At 40.2% G+C, this 26,023-nt stretch overlaps 1 long non-coding RNA gene across 1 annotated transcript; it reads right to left on the reverse strand.

The window, feature by feature from the left end:
• Positions 1-23,848: 23,848 nt before the first annotated feature.
• Positions 23,849-25,468, reverse strand: LOC144889036 (uncharacterized). Its single transcript, XR_013621542.1, has 2 exons — positions 24,959-25,468; positions 23,849-24,509 (listed from the first exon to the last, which is right to left on the reverse strand). It is a non-coding gene; the product is annotated as an uncharacterized LOC144889036 (long non-coding RNA).
• Between the last annotated feature and the right edge of the window lie 555 nt (positions 25,469-26,023).

Below are 26,023 nucleotides of genomic sequence, written 5' to 3' on the forward strand. Positions count from 1 at the left end.
GCACAAGATCTGCCTGCAACCCTCTTATGGTTAAACTGCCAAAATCAAGAGTCTCTGCTCACCTTCACTCCTTCATTCCTCTTTTCTCCCGCCACTGGAACAAACTCCCTCAGTCTGTTCAATCCCACTCCTCCCTCCAGGTCTTTAAAACGGCTGTTCACCACCATCTCTTATCGTCCCCAATCCAAAACCTTGATCTTTTCTACCCCCGCTAATTTCACCCAAAACCACTTTTTTGAGGTGACTTTTGACTTCTTTCCTGGAAGTCCTTGGTGTCCTTGCGTTTTATACCCATCCTGCCTCCCCCCAGGCCCTCTGCCTCCCACACATCTCCCGATGTCCCTGCCCTCAAATGTTGTGTTTGTGTGCTTCCTCCCCTTCTCTCCCCATCTTGTCGACCGCTCCCCTTTTTATATACTTTGTTTGCTTGTTTGTTTGATTTGTTTGTTTGATAAATGTTAGCTCTTTCACGAGCCTCGACTCTGTACACAAAAAAAAAGAAGAAAAAAAAGTAGAATCTTCAGTACAATTCAGATACACAGGACTGCTTATTTATAATTTTTATTCATATTTCGAAGCATTCCTGTCTTTGCCAATGCTCTTGGAGCCATCATCAAAAAACATTTTAATACTGTAATTGTCAGCTATTCAATACGTTAAACATCTTTGACAATTAGAGTCGTTAAAAGTATGCAATTCAATGGATTAAGGTTTCTGAAGCCCCAATGTGTCACCAAATTTAAAGCATAGCAATCATACAAACCAAAAATTTTAAATAGTGCATACCAACAGCCAAAGTGTTAAATTCAGAAAGCATACAAGATAAAGGAGAATAAAGATAAATAATCACAATAGCGAGATTGTGTGCACAGAGGAAGAGCTCTGCAGGTCAAGTATATCTTCTGCAGGTTCAAAGGTCAAGGCAAGAAAACCTGTGAAAATTCCATGAGTCAAAAAAATTTTGGAAAATAAAACTCGGCACAGACAACCAAGATATGAGTCTATGATATGATATCTCAAGATATGAGATATGAGTCATTGTTATAATCCAGCAGGATTCACCATCCCTGCTGGATTATAACATGAATAGCTTTGGACAAAACTTAGAGGTGGACACAACACAAGTTCAACAACCATTAACATCTTTAGAGCCGAAGCAGCATATTTGTTGTTGTTGTTGTTTCGTCCTGCAGAGTTCTCACAAAACAAGCCCACGGCATGGAGACAGCCGATCGATCTCTCAGGAGCGACACAGAGATCCTCCACATGCGAGATGTTGAACCCACGCGTTCACAAAGTCAGGGCCATGACAGAGTTAGACAGACAGAGAGAGACAGAGAGAATAAAGAGAGGGAGAGAGAGACAAAAGGGAAAGGGCCGGTCCACGGGCACCGATTGGCAGTCTGGCCGTGACCACACTGCCATGACAATGGTGAGATTTGGTCGAAATGATGGAAGATTTGGCCCACAAATGGAAGATTTGGTGTGATGGTACAACCACCGCGAAGAGGCGCCCCCGATAGTTGTAACAGTATAGTTGATTCCTTCGCTGGCGATGGACACCTCAGACAAAACAGATGGACACGTCATGCAGGTCATGCGCTTCCACTCCGTTTGGAGAAACAAAACAAAGCAGCAGCCTTATGACATTGGACACTGTCTGCCACTGCACCCCAGTGAGGTTGACGAGTCTCAAATCCTCAAGATCGCCTTGCACACAAACTCACAAACAGTGGGGAGAAAATCAATCAAAACGTGGTGTGGGACACAAGGCAGGTTCAAAAGGTGCATGGAATTGCTGAAATACAAAAGGTACATGGAAATATATATATTTACATATACATATATTTATACATAGCATTTTGTGCTGACAATTACAACGACAAACACCGACTTCGGCATTTTTTGTGATGTGAGCTTAATTCTCAAAAAATTACTTCTCAATGGTACAAAAATCAACTTCATTAAAGATGAAATTGCCAGCACAAGAACTGCCAGCAACCCTCTTCTGGGGAAATTGCCAAAATAAAGACTCTCTGCTCACCTTCACTCTTTCATTCCTCTTCTCTCCCACCTCTGGAACAAACTCCCTCACTCTCTTCAATCCCTCTCCTCCCTCCAGGTCTTCAAAACAGCTGTTCACCACCATCTCTTGTCTTCCCCCATCCAAAACCTTGATCTTTTCTACAACCGTTAATATACCCCAAATCCACCTCTTTCAATCTCCGACTTCATTCCTGAAATTCCTAGTAGTGTCAATTTGTTTTATACAGTGTACCCCTTCCCACCCCCTCCCCCCCCCCTCCCCCCCCCCCCTCCAGCCCTCTCCCTTCCACAGATCTCCCGATGTCCCTGTTCTATAATGTTGTTGTGCATGTGTGCTTCCCTCTCTCTCCCCATCTTGTCTCTCCCTGCCTTTATTATATTTTATTTGCGAATGTGTGTTTAATGTGCCAGCTCTTACATGAGCTTGTATACAAAAAAAACAAAACGTTAATGTGCCTTAAATGATTTGAAAAAATAAATGATCCATCATAACATTCCATATTTTGATGTTTAAGAAACTTTACATGTTTAAAATTTTGAAAAGATTCCAGTTATAAATTTATTTACCATTCCTACATTCTTCCAAAAATACATTCACTTGTTGTAAACATGTATTGTGTCATCTCGGATTAAAAACAATAATTGCACCATAATATTGTAATAAATTCTCAGCATGTTGCGTTGAACCTAGTGAAACAAAACCTGATGAAATCCTTGCGATTGTGTGCCAGTAAACATTTAATGTTACATAAAATTTAGACAAATATTACTTTCCAATTACAGCATGTAAAAATATTATCAAAACGATTCTAAAGAGCTTACATTACATTACAATCAATTAGGTTATGACTAATTGATCAAATACTATCCTCTTGGGACGTGGAATATGATGGAAACAAAGGAAAACAAGACACACAAATATAGTTAAATTATTCAATTAAAGTTTTTTTAGTCATTTTCGAGAAAGAAGTAAACTATTATGAATATGCTCACATACCTGAACCAACCTTTTGGCCCACAATGAAAGAAAAAGTGCCAAATACATGTAATGCATGTCACAATAGTCACCTTTGAAGAGGAATTTCAATTTTAATGCAAAAATATTTTGTACAGACCATTTCAATGACAAAGGTTTAACCTTGGGAATCAATTTCAAAGAAAATGGAAATATTCTATAACAAGGATATTACATAATATGAAGGAGTGTTTTGCAAAACAACTATCAAAATTGTATCATTCTTATTCACCATCAAAATTTAACTCCTGAGCAAAGCAATCACCTCCATGAATATTTTTGAGTGATGATGTGCTTATTCATTGCAATTGAAAAGGAATATGGTGCAAATTATTTGAACAATAACTTAATGATATTGCACAACCTTGTTGGTGTTATTGTCAATGAATCGAATTTTAAAATTCTGATGTGGGAGCATAAACTTCACCTGTAATAAAACTTTAATAATTGCTCTTTGACAATGATTCTTTTAATGATACACAATATCTGCCATATTGTTTATCCATCACTTTTCCACTCATAGGAGATGCCTTATTTCATCTTTGTTTTTTAAAAGCACAGCATAATACTTAATAGGAATAAAATCACAGCATTTTATGGTGGGCCTCACAAAACAACACCCAAATTAAATCCTAACTTAATTATATGCCACTTAAGCAAAAAAATTTAAACACTTCACGTAAAATAGACAAGCTATAACTTTACTCGAGGATGCATGCCTTGGGTCCAATACACCCGGTTGCCATTGAAATTCCCATAGAAGGCCTCAAGCCATGCATCCTATGGGGTGCAGACATAATGATAACTTGCATAATAATCAGTTTGGTTATAGCTAAATTTTTCAGAAAATAATGTCCTCTTAGAGTATGGAATTTGAAGTACACAAACATAGAAAGTTGCTCAACATGTGGTTAAATTCTGTAATTATTCGAGATAATGAGAAAACAATTTCTTTATGCTTATGCATCATTTTTCTGGGTTCATATTTATACCGTAGTTTATTTTACACAATTAAAGTACCGATCCTGGGTTCATATTGAAACCTCAGTTAATTTACACAATTAAAGTACTGATCCTGGCTTGATATTGATAACTTCGTTCATTTTACAAGATTAAGTACCGATATGGGGTTCATTCTTCATATGGGTACTATCACTTATTTTACACAATGTAAACACTGATCTTGGGGTCATTTTACACAAAGAAAATCAAAATCCTGCGTTCATATTGATGCCTTCATTAATTTTACACCAGTAATGTTCCGATCTCATGTTTGTATTGATACCTTCGTTCATTTTACACAATGAAAGTACCGATCCTGTGTTCATAATCATATCTTAGTTCATTTTACACAATTAAAGTACCGATCATGGCTTGATATTGATAATATAATTTCGTTCATTTTACACGATTAAAGTACCGATCTTGGGTTAATTCTTCATATTGGTACCATCATTTATTTTACACAATGAAAATACTGATCTTGGGTTCATATAAGTACCTTAGTTGATTATTATAATGCTTTAATATTATAATGCTTTGATTATTTACCTATTTATTTTTGTATTTTTGCACTTGTTTTTTGTACTCTATCAAAGCGTCTTTGGGCTTCTTGAAAAGCGCTAAATAAAATAAATGTATTATTATTATTATTATTAGTTCATTTTAAACAATGAAATTACTGATCGTGGGGTCATATTGATATCTTTGTTCATTTCAAACAATTAAAGTACCAATCCTCAGTTCATATTGATACCTTTGTTCATTTTACACAAATAAAGTATCGATTTTGGGTTCATATTGATACATTTTTTCATTTCACATCATAAAGTACCGATCCTGGGTTCATATTGATACCTTCGTTAATTTTACACAATTAAAGTACCGATCTTGTGTTTATATTGATACCTTCGTTCATTTTACACGATGAAAGTACCGATCCTGTGTCCATAATCATATCTTAGTTCATTTTACACAATTAAAGTACCGATCATGGCTTGATATTGATAATTTAGTTCATTTTACACAATGAAAGTACCGATCTTGTGTTCATAAACATATCTTCGTTCATTTTACACAATTAAAGTACCGATCATGGCTTGATATTGATAATTTAGTCCATTTTACACGATTAGAGTTCCCGATCTTGGGTTCATTCTTCATATTGGTACCATCATTTATTTTACACAATGAAAATACTGATCTTGGGTTCATATAAGTACCTTAGTTCATTTTAAACAATTAAATTACTGATCTTGGGGTCATATTGATACCTTTGTTTATTTCAAACAATTAAAGTACCAATCCTCAGTTCATATTGAAACCTCAATTAATTTACACAATTAAAGTACCGATCCTGGCTTGATATTGATAATTTAGTTCATTTTACACAATGAAAGTACCGATCTTGTGTTCATAATAATATCTTCGTTCATTTTACACAATGAATGTACCAATCCTGTGTTCATAATCATATCTTAGTTCATTTTACACAATGAAAGTACCGATCTTGTGTTCATAATCATATCTTCGTTCATTTTACACAATTAAAGTACCGATCATGGCTTGATATTGATAATTTAGTCCATTTTACACGATTAGAGTTCCCGATCTTGGGTTCATTCTTCATATTGGTACCATCATTTATTTTACACAATGAAAATACTGATCTTGGGTTCATATAAGTACCTTAGTTCATTTTAAACAATTAAATTACTGATCTTGGGGTCATATTGACACCTTTGTTTATTTCAAACAATTAAAGTACCAATCCTCAGTTCATATTGATACCTTTGTTAATTTTACATCAATAAAGTACCGATTTTGGGTTCATATTGAGACATTTTTTTCATTTCACATCATAAAAGTACCGATCCTGGGTTCATATTGATACCTTAGTTCATTTTATGCAATTAAAATCAAAATCCTGGGTTCATATTGATACCTTAGTTCATTTTATGCAATTAAAATCAAAATCCTGGGGTCATATTTATACCTTCGTTAATTTCACACAATTAAAGTACCGATCCTGGGTTCATATTGAAACCTCAGTTAATTTGCACAACTAAAGTACCGATCATGGCTTGATATTGATAATGTTGCGGATATGAGGACTGTATTTTTTTTGATTGTGTTGTATTGTGGTAAATTGGTGATGAATAGTGCTTGAGTCTGCGCCTCCTGCCTCCGGAGCTGTGTAAAGGTCAAAAGGGCGTCCCATAATTAGTCCACAAGCATACACGTCAGCCAATAATAGAATACCCCTGTTCGATAGTTATATCTTATTCTGTGTTTTAGGGTAAGGCTGTGTCTCCCATTAATTGAAATACTCCATTGCACCAGTGAAAGAGATAGATTCCCTTCATTCCCATTCCCAAAACCTCCATTCCCCCTTTTCGTCGATTGGCAATTACCTCCCCTCCAATAACCGCCATTGACCACGAGGCAGGGTCGGAGAAGAAAGGCGTGTCTCCACCTCGTCATAGAGGGGAGGAGTGAGCCAGCCCCACTCGACCAACCATGAGCCAGGGGTTTGGCTAGGGAGGGCGGAGGAAGAGCTATCGGGGAGGTTCGCAAAGGTTGAGGGGCGGGGCCTATATAACCCACGGCAGGGCGTTTCCCAAGGCAGATGAGCTTTTTCAGGCAGACGAGAGGGAGTCCAAGCCGTTGAGACGAGAGGAGGTCCAAGGCAGATGAGCTTTTACAGGCAGATGAGAGGGAGTCCAAGCCGTTGAGACGAGAGGAGGTCCAAGGCAGATGAGCTTTTACAGGCAGACGAGAGGGAGTCCAAGCCGTTGAGACGAAAGGAGGTCCAAGGCAGATGAGCTGAGAAGAGAGAGGGTCCAAGAAAGAGCTGAGTTGTGAGGTCCAACAAGCAGAGATCATTCAAGGAAGCACCAAGCCTGCTATTCGTCACCTTGCTCGCGAGCGGCAGCGTCTACAGCAGCAGCAGCAACAACGCTCGCCAACCGCTTAGGGACCTGGACGGCAGTTCGGAGCAGGGCTGCGAAGGAACGGCGGCTGCCCAACGTGCGGATCGTGCTGCCGGACCCAGTGGACTTTCCTCTCCTTCCAGCCAATTCCTGTCATCATTCCCCGTGTGAGTCGTCTTCGTTTGTTCTGTCCTGGGTAGGTAATTAAGTCTGTATAAGCTAAAGATTGCACTGTGTCACCTGCGTCTTATGTGTTGTAAATAAACGTGATTGCTTCCTACTTATATGTGTAAATAATAAATCCAATTACTCTTCTGTCCGTCTTCTCGTCTTATTCCTTTTCCTCTTTGTATTCGGTCGTTTTAGAGTTTTCCAGATTGGGCAGCTGCGGTGCGATACGGCCAAAGTTTGGGGTGAATCGGGTGAGTTGGGGAAGAATCGGGGGAACTGTTAGGTCGCGGTAATACACCACCGCTCGGTCAAAATAACATCTTGTCCGCGGCCCGCAACAATAACTTAGTTCATTTTACAAGATTAAAGTACTGATATTGGGTTCATTCTTCATATGGATACCATCAATTTTTTTACACAATGTAAACACTGATCTTGGGTTCATCTAAGTACCTTAGTTCATTTTACACAATGAAAATCAAAATCCTGCTTTCATATTGATGCCTTCATTAATTTTACACCAGTAATGTCCGGATCTTGTGTTTATATTGATAATTTAGTTCATTTTACAAGATTAAAGTGCTGATATTGGGTTCATTCTTCATATTGGTACCATCATTTATTTTACACAATGAAAATAATGATCTTGGGTTCACACAAGTACCTTGGGTTCATACAATTAATGTCCCGATCCTGTGTTCATTGCAAACAATGGAATTACTTATCTTGTGTTTATATTGATACCTTTGTTCATTTCACGCAATGAAAGTACCGATCCTGTGTTCATAAGAATATCTTCGTTCATTTCACACAATTAAAGTACAGATCATGGCTTGATATTGATAATTTAGTTCATTTTACACGATTAAATTACCGATCTTGGGTTATTCTTCATATTGGTACCATCATTTATTTTACCCAATGAAAACACTGATCTTGAGTTCATACAACTACCTTAGTTCATTTTAAACAATGAAATTACTGATCTTGGGGTCATATTGATACCTATGTTCATTTCACATCATAAAAGTACCGATCCTGGGTTCATATTGATACCTTAGTTCATTTTATACAATTAATATCAAAATCCTGAGTTCATATTTATACCTTCGTTAATATTGCACAATTAAAGGACCGATCTTGTGTTTAGAATGATATCTTTGTTCATTTTACACAATTAAAGTCCCGATCATGGCTTGATATTGATAATTTAGTTCATTTTACACGATTAAAGTACCGACCTTGGGTTAATTCTTCATATTGGTGCAATCATTTATTTTAAACAATGAAAATACCGATCTTGGGTTCATATAAGTTCCTTAGTTCATTTTAAACAATGAAATTACTGATCTTGGTGTCATATTGATACCTTTGTTTATTTCAAACAATTAAAGTACCAATCCTCAGTTCATATTGATACCTTTGTTCATTTTACATCAATAAAGTACCGATTTTGGTTTCATATTGAGACATTTTTTTCATTTCACTTCATAAAAGCACCGATCCTGGGTTCATATTGATACCTTAGTTCATTTTATACAATTAAAATCAAAATCCTGCGTTCATATTTATACCTTCGTTAATTATACACAATTAAAGTACCGATCTTGGGTTTATATTGATACCTTCATTCATTTTACGCAATGAAAGTACTGCTCCTGTGTTCACAACAATATCTTTGTTCATTTTACACGATTAAAGTACCGATCTTTGGTTCGTTCTTCATATTGGCACCATCATTTATTTTCCACAATGAAAATACTGATCTTGGGTTCATACAAGTACCTTAGTTCATTTTAAACAATTAAATTACTGATCTTGGTGTCATATTGATACCTTTGTTCATTTCATACAATTAACGTACCAATCCTAAGTTCATATTGATACCTTTGTTAATTTTACATCAATAAAGTACCGATTTTGGTTTCATATTGAGACATTTTTTTCATTTCACATCATAAAAGTACTGATCCTGGGTTCATATTGATACCTGAGTTCATTTTACACAATTAAAACCAAAATCCTGGGTACATATTTATACCTTCGTTAATTTTACACAATTAAAGTACCGATCCTGGGTTCATATTGATAACTTCGTTCATTTTACAAGATTAAAGTACTGATATTGGGTTCATTCTTCATATGGGTACCATCATTTATTTTACCCAATGAAAACACTGATCTTGGGTTCATATACGTACCTTAGTTCATTTTAAATAATGAAATTACCGATCCTGGGTTCATATTGATACCTTATTCATTTTATACAATTAATATCAAAATCCTGAGTTCATATTTATACCTTCGTTAATATTGCACAATTAAAGGACCGATCTTGTGTTTATATTGATACCTTCATTCATTTTACACAATGAAAGCACCGATCCTGTTTATAATGATATCTTAGTTCATTTTACACAATGAAAGGACCGATCCTGTGTTCGTAATCATATCTTATTTCATTTTACCCAATTAAAGTAGTGATCTTGGGTTCATTCTTCATCTTTGTACCATTATTTATTTTACACAATGAAAATAATGATCTTGGGTTCATATAAGTACCCTAGTTCATTTTAAACAATGAAATTGCTGATCTTGGGGTAATATTGATACCTTTGTTTATTTCAAACAATTAAAGTACCAATCCTCAGTTCATATTGATACCTTTGTACATTTTACATCAATAAAGTACCGATTTTGGTTTCATATTGAGCCTTTTTTTAAATTTCACATCATAAAAGTACTGATCCTGGGTTCATATTGATACCTTAGTTCATTTTACACAATTAAAACCAAAATCCTGGGTACATATTTATACCTCCGTTAATTTTACACAATTAAAGTACCGATCCTGGGTTCATATTGAAACCTCAGTTAATTTGCACAATTAAAGTACCGATTATGGCTTGATATTGATAACTTAGTTCATTTTACAAGATTAAAGTACTGATATTGGGTTCATTCTTCTTATGGGTACCATCATTTATTTTACACAATGTGAACACTGATCTTGGGTTCATATAAGTACCGTAGTTCATTTTACACAACAAAAATCAAAATCCTGCGTTCATATTGATGCCTTCATTAATTTTACACAATGAAAGCACTGATCCTGTTTATAATGATATCTTAGTTCATTTTACACAATTAAAGGACCGATCTTGTGTTTATAATGATATCTTTGTTCATTTTACACAATTAAAGTACCGATCCTGTGTTTATAATGATATCTTTGTTCATTTTACACAAGTAAAGGACCGATCATGGCTTGATATTGATAATTTAGTTCATTTTGCACGAATAAAGTACCGATCTTGGGTTCGTTCTTCAGAATGGTACCATTGTAGCGGTTACCGCTGGGTATACACAATCGCCTTGCACCTACTGAGGACGCGGCCAGGGAGCGATCACCATGCCGGGCTCGTCCAGGCCGCCCAGACAGGCCCAGACGCGCCTCTCCCGGGCATGCCCGGACTCGCCGTTCCCAGGCTCGCCCGAGCCGCCCGGGCACGCCCGGTCTCGTCTTTCCCGGGCATGCCCAGACTCGCCATTCCAGGGCTCGCCCAGGACACCCGGGCATGCCCGCTCTCGCCTTTCCAGGGCTCGCCCAGGACGCCCGGGCATGTCCAGACTCGCCTTTCCAGGACTCGCCCAGGACGCCCGGGCACGCCCAGCCTCGCCTTTCCAGGGCTCGCCTAGGATGCCCGGGCATGCCCGCTCTTGCCTTTCCAGGGCTCGCCCAGGACGCCCGGGCATGTCCAGACTCGCCTTTCCAGGGCTCGCCCAGGACGACCGGGCACGCCCGCTCTCGCCTTTCCCGGGCAAACGCTCCGGCATGATGTGTATATATATTGCTGCCCGATAAACGGGCTTTTCAGAGTAGCCGAGTTTGATACGTGCAATAAAGCAACTCGGACGAATTTCCGTCTTTGGTCGCGTCAATCCTTTCGACTCGCGTTGGAGCACAGCTCCTTCATTGGTGACCCACGATATGGACACGGCGGTTGCCCTTAAACTGCCTACCTTCTGGGAGGCTCACACGGCGGTTTGGTTCGCCTAGGCGGACTCCCAGTTTGCCCTGCGAAGCATCACCGCTGACGACACCCGCTTCCACCATGTGGTCGCAGCGCTCGGCTCCGCCACCGCGGCCCGTGCCCTGAGCCTCCTCCAGCGCCCGCCAGCCGCTGACAAGTATGGCGCGATCAAGATGCTCCTCCTCGACGCTTTCGCCCTCTCACTGGCGGAACGCGCACGACGCCTGCTCGACCTGCCCGAGCTCGGCGACACGCGCCCGTCCGAGCGAATGGACTACATGCTCTCGCTGCTCGGTGAGCACTCTCCGGATTTTCTGTTCCGAGAGCTGTTCCTCCGCCAGCTGCCTAACCAAGTACGCCTCGCCCTGGCAGGCACGCAGATCGTGGATCCCCGCGCCCTCGCCAGGGAAGCCGACAAGATCTCCTCGGCAGGCCAGCACATCGGGGCGGCTACCTGGAGCCCGCCGCCGTCCGAGGTGACGCCCATGGCGCCCGAGCGCCCTGTGCGGGTGGAGGCCGAACTGCCGGTGCAACTGGCGGCCGCCACGCCGTGCTGACCGCTTCGAACACGACGGCCGGGGCCTCCGCCTGACCAGGCGTGGTGTTACTACCACGCCAGGTTCGGACGCAAGGCTCGGACGTGCCAACCCCCGTGCACTTTCGGCAAGTCGGGAAACGACCGGGCCGGCATTCATTACCAGCCATGAGCGCCGGCCACTCAGGCAACTTGCTTTTTATCAAGGACAATGCGTACGGGCGGCGTTTCCTTTGCGACACCGGCGCCCAACTGAGCGTCATACCCACCTCCGAGCAGGACAAGCAGACCGCCGTTTGCGGCCCCTCCTTGGTCGCTGCCAACGGATCGGCCATACGCACCTTAGGCCCGCGCAACATCACCCTCTGCTTCGGCAGCCAGCGCTTTAACTGGACCTTTGTGACGGCGAGCGTGCCCATGGCTTTGCTGGGCGCCGACTTCCTCTGCGCACATGGGCTGCTGGTCGACGTCAAACGGCATCGCCTTGTCAACGCCGAGACCTTCAGCTCCCTGGCATGTACGATGAGCAGCTCCGCGCCGACCGAACTAGCATGAGCCCTCTCGGCGGCGAACGAGTTCGCTCGCCTGCTCGCGGAATTCCCAGCCCTCACGCGGCCGACGTTTTCGGCCGTCGCAGTGAGACATGGTATCGAGCACCACATACCAACTACGGGCCCGCCGGTCTACGCCAGAGCCCGCCGTCTCGACCCGGCCAAGCTCGCCGTGGCCAAAGCCGAGTTCGACACGTTGGAGCACCTCAGCATCGTGCGGCGCTCCGATAGCGCGTGGGCCTCACCACTGCACATCGTGCCAAAGCCGGGGGGCGGATGGTGCCCATGTGGCGACTACCGCCGCCTCAACGACGCTACCACCCCCGACAGGTATCCGATCCCGCACATCCAAGACTTTTCCGCCCGTTTGGCCGGACGGGTCATTTTTTCAAAGATTGACATGATACGGGGATACCACCAGGTACCTGTCAGGCCGGCCGACATCCCAAAAACGGCCGTCATCATGCCGTTCGGCCTGTTCGAATTTTTGAGGATGCCGTTTGGCCTCAAGAACGCGGCCTAGGCATTCCAACGCTTGATGGACGGTGTGCTGTGCGACCTGCCATTCCTCTTCGTCTACCTGGACGACATCCTCGTCGCCAGCACGTCCCGGGCCGAGCACCTCCTCCACCTCCGAACACTGTTCGGATGCCTCAGCGAGCACGGCTTCATCGTCAACCCAGCCAAATGCCACTTCGGCACGATGGCCGTTGACTTTTTGGGCCACCGCATCACCAAGAACGGGGCCGTGCCACTGCCGACCAAGGTCGAGGCCATCACCAAGTTCCCGTGTCCCCGCTCCATCAAGGCCCTGCAGGAGTTCCTCGGCATGGTGAATTTTTATCACCGATTCGTGCCCCGCGCTGCTCAGCTCATGCGGCCCCTTTATGAAGCCCTCCGGGGCAAGCCGGCCAAGCATGACATCGTCTGGTCCGCAGCCATGGACGCGGCATTCACGAGCGCGAAGCGGGCCCTTGCCAAAGAGAACGCTGCTGGCTCACCCGGTGCTCGACGCTCCCATCACCCTCACTACGGACGCCTCCGACTACGCGGTGGGCGCCGTACACGAACAATGGGTGAGCGGGGTGTGGCAGCCACTCGCTTTTTTCAGCCGGCAACTCCAGCCGAACGAGTTAAAATACAGCACGTTTGACCGCGAGCTCCTCGGTCTATTCCTGGCTGTTCGCCATTTCCGGCACCTCCTGGAGGGCCGCCCGTTCACGGCTTTCGTCGACCACAAGCCCTTGCTTTAGGCAATGGCCAAAGTCATGGAGCCGTGGTCGGCCCGCCAGCAGCGCCACCTCTCCGCCGTGTCGGAATTTACAACGGACATCCGGCACGTCGTCGGCAAAGACAACGCCGTGGCTGACTGTCTTTCTCGGGCCAGTGCGAACGCGGTCCACCTCCGCGTGGACTTCGCGCTCATGGCGGCCGACCAGACCACCGACACCACGGTGCAGGCCCTCCGGGCGGCGGACACGGGCCTCCGTCTGGCCGACGTCCCCTTCGCGGACACTGTCCTGCTCTGCGACGTCTCCCAAGGCCAGCCTCGCCCCATCCTGCCCGTTACCTGGCAGCGCCGCATCTTCGCCTCCATCCACGGCCTTTCTCACCCGGGCCGGAAAGCTTCCCAGAAGCTGGTGTCGGCGCGTTTCATCTGGCACGGCCTTCGACGGGACGTCCGCGATTGGGCCAATGCCTGCACAGCCTGCCAGTGGGCCAAGGCCCACCACCATATCCAGGCCCCGCTGGCACCTTTCACCGTGCCCGAACGGCGTTTCGACCACGTCAACGTGGACCTGGTGGGCCCCCTTCCCCCATCACGGGGTTTCACACACCTGATCACCATGGTGGACAGGACCACCAGGTGGCCGGAGGCCGTTCCCCTCATTTCCACCACCACCGCCGACGTGGCACAGGCTTTCATCGCCACCTGGGTCGCCCGTTTCGGCGCACCGGCGGACATCTCTTCGGACCGCGGTCCGCAGTTCACCTCCGAGCTGGGGGGCACGGTCGCCCATAACCTGGGAGTCCAGCTCCACCGTACCACGGCCTACCACCCCCAAGCCAATGGGTTGTGCGAGCGTTTTCACCGCTCCATGAAGGCCGCGCTCATGGCCGGCCTTCAGGACGACGGTTGGGCCGACTGGCTGCCGTGGGTCCTTTTGGGCCTCCGCACGGCCCCCAAGGAGGACCTCCAGGCGTCCACCACCGAGCTTGTCTACGGCCAGCCGCTCCGCATCCTGGGCGAGTTCGTGCCCGACGCTACCAGTCCCTGGTCCGCAGCTCGCTAGCGCTCGGACCTCCAGGAGGCTGCCTGACGGTTTGCCCCCGTGCCAATGTCCCGCCACGGTGGCCCCCAGTCCTACGTCCCCCCAGCGCTTCGCACAGCGGAGTACGTTTTTGTGCGTCATGACGCACACCGGGTCCACTCCGGCCGCCATAGGACGGGCCCTTCCGGGTCCTGCGATGGGACGACAAGTCGTTCGTCATCGACATCGGCGGCAGGTCGGACCGGATTTCGGTGGACCGCCTCAAACCGGCGCACGTGGACGTCGACCAACCACCACGGTTGGCCCTTCCTCCGTGGCGAGGCCGCCCCCCGTCCACAGTTCCCCCCGCTCGACCACCCACCACCATACCGGACCCCCTCCCCCCCTCCACGACCCTCCAGGGGTCGCTTCGGCCGGGTCATCAGGACCCCCCTTAAATTGACCCTGCCGGTGCAAGTCCATTCTGGAGGGGCGTGTGTAGCGGTTACCGCTGGGTATACACAATCGCCTTGCACATACCGAGGACGCGGCCAGGGAGCGATCACCATGCCGGGCTCGTCCAGGCCGCCCGGATAGGCCCAGACGCGCCTCTCCCGGGCATGCCCGGACTCGCCGTTCCCAGGCTCACCCGAGCCGCCCAGGCATGCCCGCTCTCGCCTTTCCAGGGCTCGCCCAGGACGCCTGCGCATGTCCAGACTCGCCTTTCCAGGACTCGCTCAGGACGCCCGGGCACGCCCAGCCTCGCCTTTCCAGGGCTCGCCTAGGACGCCCGGGCATGCCCGCTCTCGCCTTTCCAGGGCTCGCCCAGGACGCCCGGGCATGTCCAGACTCGCCTTTCCAGGGCTCGCCCAGGACGCCCGGGCACGCCCGCTCTCGACTTTCCCGGGCAAACGCTCTGGCATGATGTGTATATATATTGCTGCCCGATAAACGGGCTTTTCAGAGTACCCGAGTTTGATACGTGCAATAAAGCAACTCGGACGAATTTCCGTCTTTGGTCGCGTCAATCCTTTCGACTCGCGTTGGAGCACAGCTCCTTCACCATCATTTATTTTACACAATGTAAATACTGATCTTGGGTTCGTATGAGTAGCTTTGTTCATTTTACGCAATGAAAGTACCGATCCTGTGTTCATAATAATATCTTCATTCATTTTACATGATTAAAGTACCGATCTTTGGTTCATTCTTCACATGGGTACCATCATTTATTTTCCACAATGTAAACACTCATCTTGGGTTCATATAAGTCCCCTAGTTCATTTTACACAATGAAAATCAAAATTCTGCGTTCATATTGATGCCTTCATTAATTTACACCAGTAATGTCCCGATCTTGTGTTAATATTGATAACTTCGTTCATTTTACACAATTAAAGTACCGATCTTGTATTTATATTGATACCTTCTTTTATTTTACACAATGAAAGTACCGATCCTGTGTTCGTAATCATATCTTATTTCATTTTACCCAATTAAAGTAGTGATCTTGGGTTCATTCTTCATCTTTGTACCATTATTTATTTTACACAATGAAAATAATGATCTTGGGTTCATATAAGTACCCTAGTTCATTTTAAACAATGAAATTACTGATCTTGGGGTAATATTGATACCTTTGTTTATTTCAAACAATTAAAGTATCAATCCTCAGTTCATATTGATACCTTTGTACATTTTACATCAATAAAGTACCGATTTTGGTTTCATATTGAGCCTTTTTTTTCATTTCACATCATAAAAGTACTGATCCTGGGTTCATATTGATACCTTAGTTCATTTTACACAATTAAAACCAAAATCCTGGGTACATATTTATACCTCCGTTAATTTTACACAATTAAAGTACCGATCATGGCTTGATATTGATAATTTAGTTCATTTTGCACGACTAAAGAACCGATCCTGGGTTCATATTGAAACCTCAGTTAATTTGCACAATTAAAGTATCTATCCTGGGTTCATATTGATACATTAGCTCATTTTACACAAGCAAATGACCTATCCTGGGTTCATATTGATACCTTCGTTTATTTTACACAATGCAAATTCTGATCTTGGGTTCATACAAGTACCTTACTTCATATTACAGAATTAATGTAATGATCTTGGGGACATGTTGGTATCTTCGTTCATTTTACACAAAGTACTATTCCTGGGTTCATATTGATACCTTCATTCCTTTTACATGAAGTCGCGATCCTGGATTCATATTGATACCTTAATTCATTTTATACAATTAATATCAAAATCCTGGGTTCATATTTATACCGTCGTCAATTTTACACAATTAAAGAACCGATCCTGGGTTCATATTGAAACCTCAGTTAATTTGCACAATTAAAGTACCGATCATGGGTTGATATTGATAACTTAGTTCATTTTACAAGATTAAAGTACTGATATTGGGTTCATTCTTCATATGGATACCATCATTTATTTTACACAATGTGAACACAGATCTTGGGTTCATATAAGTACCCTCGTTCATTTTACACAACAAAAATCAAAATCCTGCGTTCATATTGATGCCTTCATTAATTTTACACCATTAATGTCCCGATCTTTTGTTTATAATGATACCTTCGTTCATTTTACACAATGAAAGTACCGATCCTGTGTTCATAATCATATCTTCGTTCATTTCACACAATTAAGTAGCAATCATGGCTTGATATTGATAATTTAGGTCATTTCACGCAATTAAAGTCCCGATCATGGCTTGATATTGATAATTTAGTTCATTTTACACGATTAAAGTACCGATCTTGGGTTCATTCGTCATATTGGTACCATCATTTATTTTACACAATGAAAATACTGATGTTGGGTTCATATAAGTGCCTTAGTTCATTTTAAACAATGAAATTACTGATCTTGGGGTCATATTGATACCTTTGTTTATTTAAAAGAATTAAAGTACCAATGCTCAGTTCATATTGATACCTTTGTTAATTTTACATCAATAAGGTACCGATTTTGGGTTCATATTGAGACATATTTTTCATTTTGCACCATAAAATTACCGATCCTGGGTTCATATTGATACCTTAGTTCATTTTACACAATTAAAATCAAAATCCTGGGTTCATATTTATACCTTCGTTAATTTTACACGATTAAAGTACCGATCCTGGGTTCATATTTAAACCTCAGTTAATTTGCACAATTAAAGTACCGATCTTGTGTTCATATTGATGCCTTCATTAATTTTGCACCAGTAATGTCCCGATCTTGTATTTATGTCGATAACTTCGTTCATTTTACACAATTAAAGTACCGATCTTGTGTTTATATTTATACCTTCGTTAATCATACACAATTAAAGTACTGATCTTGTGTTTATATTGATACCTTCGTTCATTTTACACAATGAAAGTACGGATCCTGTGTTCATAATCATATCTTAGTTCATTTTACACAATTAAAGTACTGATATTGGGTTCATTCTTCATATGGGTACCATCATTTATTTTACACAATGTGAACACTGATCTTGGTTTCAAATAAGTACCCTCGTTCATTTTACACAACAAAAATCAAAATTCTGCGTTCATATTGATGCCTTCATTAATTTTACACCAGTAATGTCCCGATCCTGTGTTTATATCGATAACTTCGTTCATTTTACACAATTAAAGTACCGATCTTTGGTTCATTCTTCAACTTAGTACCATCGTTTATTTTACACAATGTAAATCCTGATCTTGGGTTCATACAAGTACCTTAGTTCATTTTACACAATCAAAGGAACATATATTAGTTCATGTTGATACCTTGGTTCATTTTACACAATTCATTTAACATACCTCGCCTCATGTTGATACCTTGGTTCATTTTACACAATTTAAGTACCGATTCTGGGTTCATATTGATACCTCAGTTTATATTTACACAACTAAAGTACTGATATTGGGTTAATATTGATACCTTCATTCATTTTACACAAAGCACCATATCTCGCTTCATGTTGGTACCTTCGTTCATTTTACACAATTAGAGGACCTCTCTTGGGTTCGTATTGCTACCTTAGTTTATTTGTTTTACACAAATAAACACAAAACCTTGGTTCATATTGATACATTGATCCCTTCGGTTCATTTTACATCAAGTACCTATCCTGTGTTCATATTGATACCTTAATTCATTTTACATGAAGTACCCATCCTGCGTTCATATTGATACCTTCATGTATTTTACACAATTAAAGTACCGATCTTGGTTTCGTATTGCCACCTTCGTTTATTTTACAGAATGTAAATACTGATCTTGGGTTCATACAAGTACCTTACTTCATATTACAGAATTAATGCAATGATCTTGGTAGTATAGTTCATTTTACACAAAGTACCATTCCTGCGTTCATTTCGACACCTTATTTCATTTTCCAAAACGAAAGTACCGATCCAGGGGTTCATATTGATACCTTAGTTTATTTTTTACACAATTAAAGGACCTACCTTGGGTTCATATTGATACCTTAGCTCATTTTACACAATGTAAATACTGATCTTGGGTCAATCTAAGTACCTTACCTCATATTACAGAATTGATGTGATGATCTTGGGTACATATTGGTATCTTAGCTCATTTTACACAAAGTACCATTCCTGCGTTCATATTGACACCTTAGTTCATTTTCCATTATAAAAGTACCGACCCAGGGGTTCAGATTGATACCTCAGTTTATTTTTTGACACAATTAAATACCGATCCTCCCTTCATATTGATAGCTTCGTTTATTTTACACAATGTAAATTCTGATCTTGGGTTCATACCAGTACCTTACTTCATATTACAGAATTCATGTAATGATCTTGGGTACATATTGGTATCTTCGTTCATTTTACACAAAGTACCATTCCTGCATTCATATTGACACCTTAGTTCATTTTCCAAAATGAAAGTACCGACCCAGGGGTTCATTTTGATACCTTGGTTAATTTTTTTACACAATTAAATACCGATCCTCAGTTCATGTTGATACCTTCGTTCATTTTGCACAATTAAAGTTCCAATCTTGGTTTCATACTTCATATTTCTACCTTTGTTTGTTTTACACAATGTAAACACTCATCTTGGGTTCATATAAGTATCTTGGATCATATTACAGAATTAATGTAATGATCTTGGGTACATGTTGGTATCTTGGTTCATTTTACACAAAGTACCATACCTGGGTTGATATTGATACCTTAATTCATTTTACATGAAGTACCTATCCTGTGTTCATATTGATACCTTAATTCATTTTACATGAAGTACCTATCCTGTGTTCATATTGATACCTTAATTCATTTTACATGAAGTACCCATCCTGTGTTCATATTGATACCTTAATTCATTTTACATGAAGTACCTATTCTGTGTTCATATTGATACCTTAATTCATTTTACATGAAGTACCCATCCTGTGTTCATATTGATACCTTAATTCATTTTACATGAAGTACCCATCCTGTGTTCATATTGATACCTTAATTCATTTTACATGAAGTACCTATCCTGTGTTCATATTGATACCTTAATTCATTTTACATGAAGTACCTATTCTGTGTTCATATTGATACCTTAATTCATTTTACATGAAGTACCTATTCTGTGTTCATATTGATACCTTAATTCATTTTACATGAAGTACCCATCCTGTGTTCATATTGATACCTTAATTCATTTTACATGAAGTACCTATCCTGTGTTCATCTTGATACCTTAATTCATTTTACATGAAGTACCTATCTTGGTTCATTTTACACAAAGTACCATACCTGGTTCATATTGACACCTTAATTCATTTTACATGAAGTACCTATCCTGTGTTCATATGGATACCTTCGTTCATTTTACACAATTAAAGTACCATTCCTGATTTCATATGGACACCTTCGTTCATTTTACACAATTAAAGTACCATTCCTGGGTTCATATGGACACCTTCGTTCATTTTACACAATTAAAGTACTTATCCTCGGTTCGTATTGCTACCTTCGTTCATTTTACACAATGTAAATTCTGATCTTGGGTTCATACCAGTACCTTACTTCATATTACAGAATTAATGTAATGATATTGGGTACATATTGGTATCTTCGTTCATTTTACACAAAGTACCATTCCTGCATTCATATTGACACCTTAGTTCATTTTCCAAAATGAAAGTACCGACCCAGGGGTTCATTTGGATACCTTGGTTTATTTTTTTTACACAATTCAATACCGATCCTCAGTTCATGTTGATACCTTCGTTCATTTTATACAATCCAAGTACCATGCCTTGGTTCATATTGACACCTTCGTTCATTTTACACAATTAAAGGACCTATCTTGGGTTCGTATTGCTACCTTAATTTATTTTTTACCCAATTAAACACAAATCCTTGGTTCATATTGATACCTGAGTTCATTTTACAAAATTAAAGTACCGATCCTGGGTTCATATTGATACCTTAGTTCATTTTATACAATTAAAGTACCGATCTAGGGGTTCATATTGATTTCCTCGTTCATTTTACACAATTAAGTACCGATCCTCGGTTCTTATTAATACCTGAGTTCATTTTGTACAATTAAAGTACCGATCTAGGGGTTCATATTGATACCTTATTTCATTTTACACAATTAAGGAACCGATCCTGGGTTCATATTGACACCTTCGTATATTTTACACCATGTAAATACTCATCTTGGGTTCAAACAAGTACATTACTTCATATTACAGAATTAATGTAATGATCTTGGTATCTTAGTTCATTTTATACAAAGTACCATGCCTGCATTCATATTGACAACTTAGTTCATTTTCCATTGTGAAAGTACCGACCCAGGGGTTCATATTGATACATTAGTTTATTTTTTTCCACAATTAAACACCGATCCTCAGTTCATATCGATACCTTCGTTCATTTTACGCAATCAAAGTACCATACCTGGGTTCATATTGATACCTTCGTTCATTTTACACAATTAGAGGACCTATCTTGGGTTCGTATTGCTATCTTAGTTTATTTTTTACACAATTAAACACAAATCCTTGGTTCATATTGATACATTAGTTAATTTTTTTACACAATTAAACACAAATCCTTGGTTCATATTGATACATTAGTTTATTTTTTTCCACAATTAAACACCGATCCTCAGTTCATATTGATACCTTCGTTCATTTTACACAATCAAAGTACCATGCCTTGGTTCATATTGATACCTTCGTTCATTTTACACAAAGTACCATGCCTTGGTTCATATTGATACCTTCGTTCATTTTACACAATTAGAGGACCTATCTTGGGTTCGTATTGCCACCTTCGTTCATTTTACAGAATGTAAATACTGATCTTGGGTTCATACAAGTACGTCATTTCATATCACAGAATTAATGTAATGATCTTGGGTACATGTTGGTATCTTCGTTTATTTTACACAAAGTACCATACCTGGGTTCATATCGATACCTTAATTCATTTTACATGAAGTACCTATCCTGTGTTCATATTGATACCTTAATTCATTTTACATGAAGTACCTATCTTGGTTCATTTTACACAAAGTACCATACCTGGGTTCATATTGATACATTAATTCATTTTACATGAAGTACCTATCCCGTGTTCATATTGATACCTTCGTTCATTTTACACAATTAAAGTACCATTCCTGGGTTCATATAGACACCTTCGTTCATTTTACACTGTAAATACTGATCTTGGGTTCATACAAGTACCTTAATTCATATTACAGAATTAATGCAATGATCTTGGGTACATGTTGATATCTTAGTTCATTTTGCACAAAGTACCACACCTTGGTTCATATAGATACCTTAGCTCATTTTACACAATTAAAGTGCCGATCTTAGTTTCATACTTCATATTTCCACCTTTGTTTGTTTTACACAATGTAAATACTCATCTTGGATTCATATAAGTACCTTAGTTCATATTACAGAATTAATGTAATGATCTTGGTATCTTCATTCATTTTGCACAAAGTACCATTCCTGCGTTCATATAGACACCTTAGTTCATTTTCCATTATTAAAGTACCTATCCTGGGTTCATATTGATACGTTCATTAATTTTACACTGTAAATACTGATCTTGGGTACATATAAGTACCATATTTCATATTACAGAATTAATGTAATTATCTTGGGTACATATTGGAATCTTAGTTCATTTTACACAAAGTTGCATTCCTGCGTTCATATTGAAACCTTTGTTAATTTTCCATTATAAAAGTACTGATCCAGGGGTTCATATTGATACCTCTTTGTTCATAATGATACCTTCGTTCATTTTACACAAAGTACCATACCTTGGTTCATATTGATACCCTAGTTAATTTTCCATAATGAAAGTACCAATCCAGGGGTTCATATTGAAACCTTGGTTTATTTTTGTTTTTACACAATTAATGTACCTATCTTGGGTTCATATTGATACCTTCGTTCATTTTACACAATGTAAATACTGATCTTGGGTTCATAAAAGTATCTTACTTCATATTACAGAATTTATGTAATGATCTTGGGTATATATTGGTATCTTAGTTCATTTTACATAAAGTACCATACCGGGGTTCAGATTGATACCTTAATTCATTTTAAATGAAGTACCGATCCTGTGTACATATTGATACCGTAGTTCATTTTACAAAACGAAGTACCATACCTTGGTTCATATTGATACCTTAGCTCATTTTACACCATTAAAGGACCTATCTTGGGTTCATATTGACACCTTTGTTCATTTCCCATTATGAAAGTACCTATCCAGGGGTTCATAATGATACCTTAATTTATTTTTTACAAAAGTAAATACCGATCCTCGGTTCATATTGATACCTCAGTTCATGTTACACAATTAAAGGACCGATCCTGGGTTCATTTTGCCACCTTGATGTATTTTACACAATTAAAGTACCGATCTTGGTTTCATACTTCATATTGATACCTTTGTTTATTTTACTCATGTGAATACTGATCTTAGGTTCCCACAAGTACATTATTGCATATTACAGAATTAATGCAATGATCTTGGGTACATGTTGATACCTTAGTTCATTTTACATGAAGTACCGATCCTGTGTTCATATTGATACCGCAGTTCATTTTACACAATGTAAATACTGCTCTTGGGTTAATCTAAGTGACTTACTTCATTTTACATAATTGATGCAATGATCTTGGGTACATATTGGTATCTTAGTTCATTATACACAAAGTACCATTCCTGCTTTCATATTGATACCTTAATTAATTGTACATAATGAAAGTGCCGACCCAGGGGTTCATTTTGATACCTTAGTTTATTTTTTCCACAATTAAATACCGATCGTCGGTTCATATTAATACCATCGTTCATTTTATACAATTAAAGTACTGATCCAGGGTTTCATATTGATACTTTCGTTCATTTTACACAATTAAAGTACTTATCCTGGGTTCATATTGATACCTTTGTTCATTTTACACAATAAAAGTACCTTTCCTGGGTTCATATCGATACCTTCGTTCATTTTACACAATTAAAGTACTGATCTTTGTTTCATACTTCATATTTCCACCTTTGTTTGTTTTACACAATGTAAATACTCATTTTGGGTTCATATAAGTACCTTAGTTCATATTACAGAATTAATGTAATGATCTTGGTATCTTCGTTCATTTTACACAAAGTACCATTCCTGCATTCATAAAGACACCTTAGTTCATTTTCCATTATTGAAGTACCTATCCTGGGTTCATATTGATACCTTCATTCATTTTAAACTGTAAATACTGATCTTGGGTTCATACAAGTACCTTACTTCATATTACAGAAATAATGTAATTATCTTGGGTACATATTGGTATCTTAGTTCATTTTCCACAAAGTACCATTCCTGCGTTCATATTGACACCTTTGTTAATTTTCCATTATAAAAGTACCGATCCAGGGGTTCATATTGATACCTTAGTTTATTTTTTACACAATTAAATACCGATCCTCAGTTCATATTGATAACTTCGTTTATTTTACACAATGTCAATTCTGATCTTGTGTTCATACAAGTACCTTATTTCATATTACAGAATTAATGTAATTATCTTGGGTACATATTGGTATCTTAGTTCATTTTACACAAAGTACCATACCTTGATTCATATTGATACCTTACTTAATTTTACACAAAGTACCATACCTGGGTTCATATTGATACCTCAGTTCATTTTACAGAATGAAAGTACCGATCCTGTGTTCATATTGATACCGGAGTTCATTTTATACAAAGTACCATTCCTGCATTCACATTGATACCTCAGTTCATTTTCCACAATGAAAGTACCGACCCAGGGGTTCATATTGATACCTTAGTTCATTTTACACAATTAAAGTACTGCTCCTGGGTTCATTTTGATACCTTCGTTTATTTTACACAATGTAAATACTGATATTGGGTTCAAACAAGTACATTACTTCAAATTACAGAATTAATGTAATGATCTTGGTATCTTGGTTCATTTTACACAAAGTACCATTCCTGTGTTCATATCGATGCTGTAGTTAAATTTACACAATTAAAGTACCTATCCTGGGTTCATATTGATACCTTTGTTTATTTAACACAATGTAAATTCTGATCTTGGGTTCATACCAGCAGCTTACTTCATATTACAAAATTAATGTAATGATCTTGGGTACATATTGGTATCTTAGGTCATTTTACACAAAGTACATTCCTGCGTTCATATTGACACCTTAGTTCATTTTCCAAAATGAAAGTACCGACCCAGGGGTTCATATTGACACCTTGGTTTATTTTTTTTACACAATTAAATACCGATCCTCAGGTCATATTAATACCTTCGTTCGTTTGACACAATTAAATACCGATCCTCAGTTCATATTGATACCGTCGTTCATTCCACACAATTGATGTGCCGATCTTGGTTTCATACTTCATATTTCTACCTTTGTTTGTTTAACACAATGTAAACACTCATCTTGGGTTCACCTAAGTACCTTAGTTCATATTACAGAATGAATGTGATGATCTTGGTTTCTTAGTTCATTTTATACAAAGTACCAGTCCTGCATTCATATTGACACGTTAGTTCATTTTCCATTGTTAAAGTACCTATCCTGGGTTCATATTCAAACCTTCGTTTATTTTACACTAAATACTGATCTTTGGTTCATAAAAGTACCAAATTTCATATTACAGAATTAATGTAATTATCTTGGGGACATGTTGGTATCATTTCATTTTACACAAAGTACCATACCTGGGTTCATATTGATACCGTCGTTCATTTTGCACAATTAAAGTACCATACCTCAGTTCATCTTGATACCTTAGTTCATTTTACATGAAGTACCGATCCTGTGTTCATATTGATACCGTCGTTCATTTTGCACAATTAAAGTACCATACCTGGGTTCATCTTGATACCTGAGTTCATTTTACATGAAGTACCGATCCTGT

This window comes from Myxine glutinosa, unplaced genomic scaffold (assembly GCF_964187855.1).
Source record: "Myxine glutinosa unplaced genomic scaffold, kmMyxGlut1.1 SCAFFOLD_601, whole genome shotgun sequence".
In the NCBI taxonomy this organism is placed as follows: Eukaryota; Metazoa; Chordata; class Myxini; order Myxiniformes; family Myxinidae; genus Myxine; species Myxine glutinosa.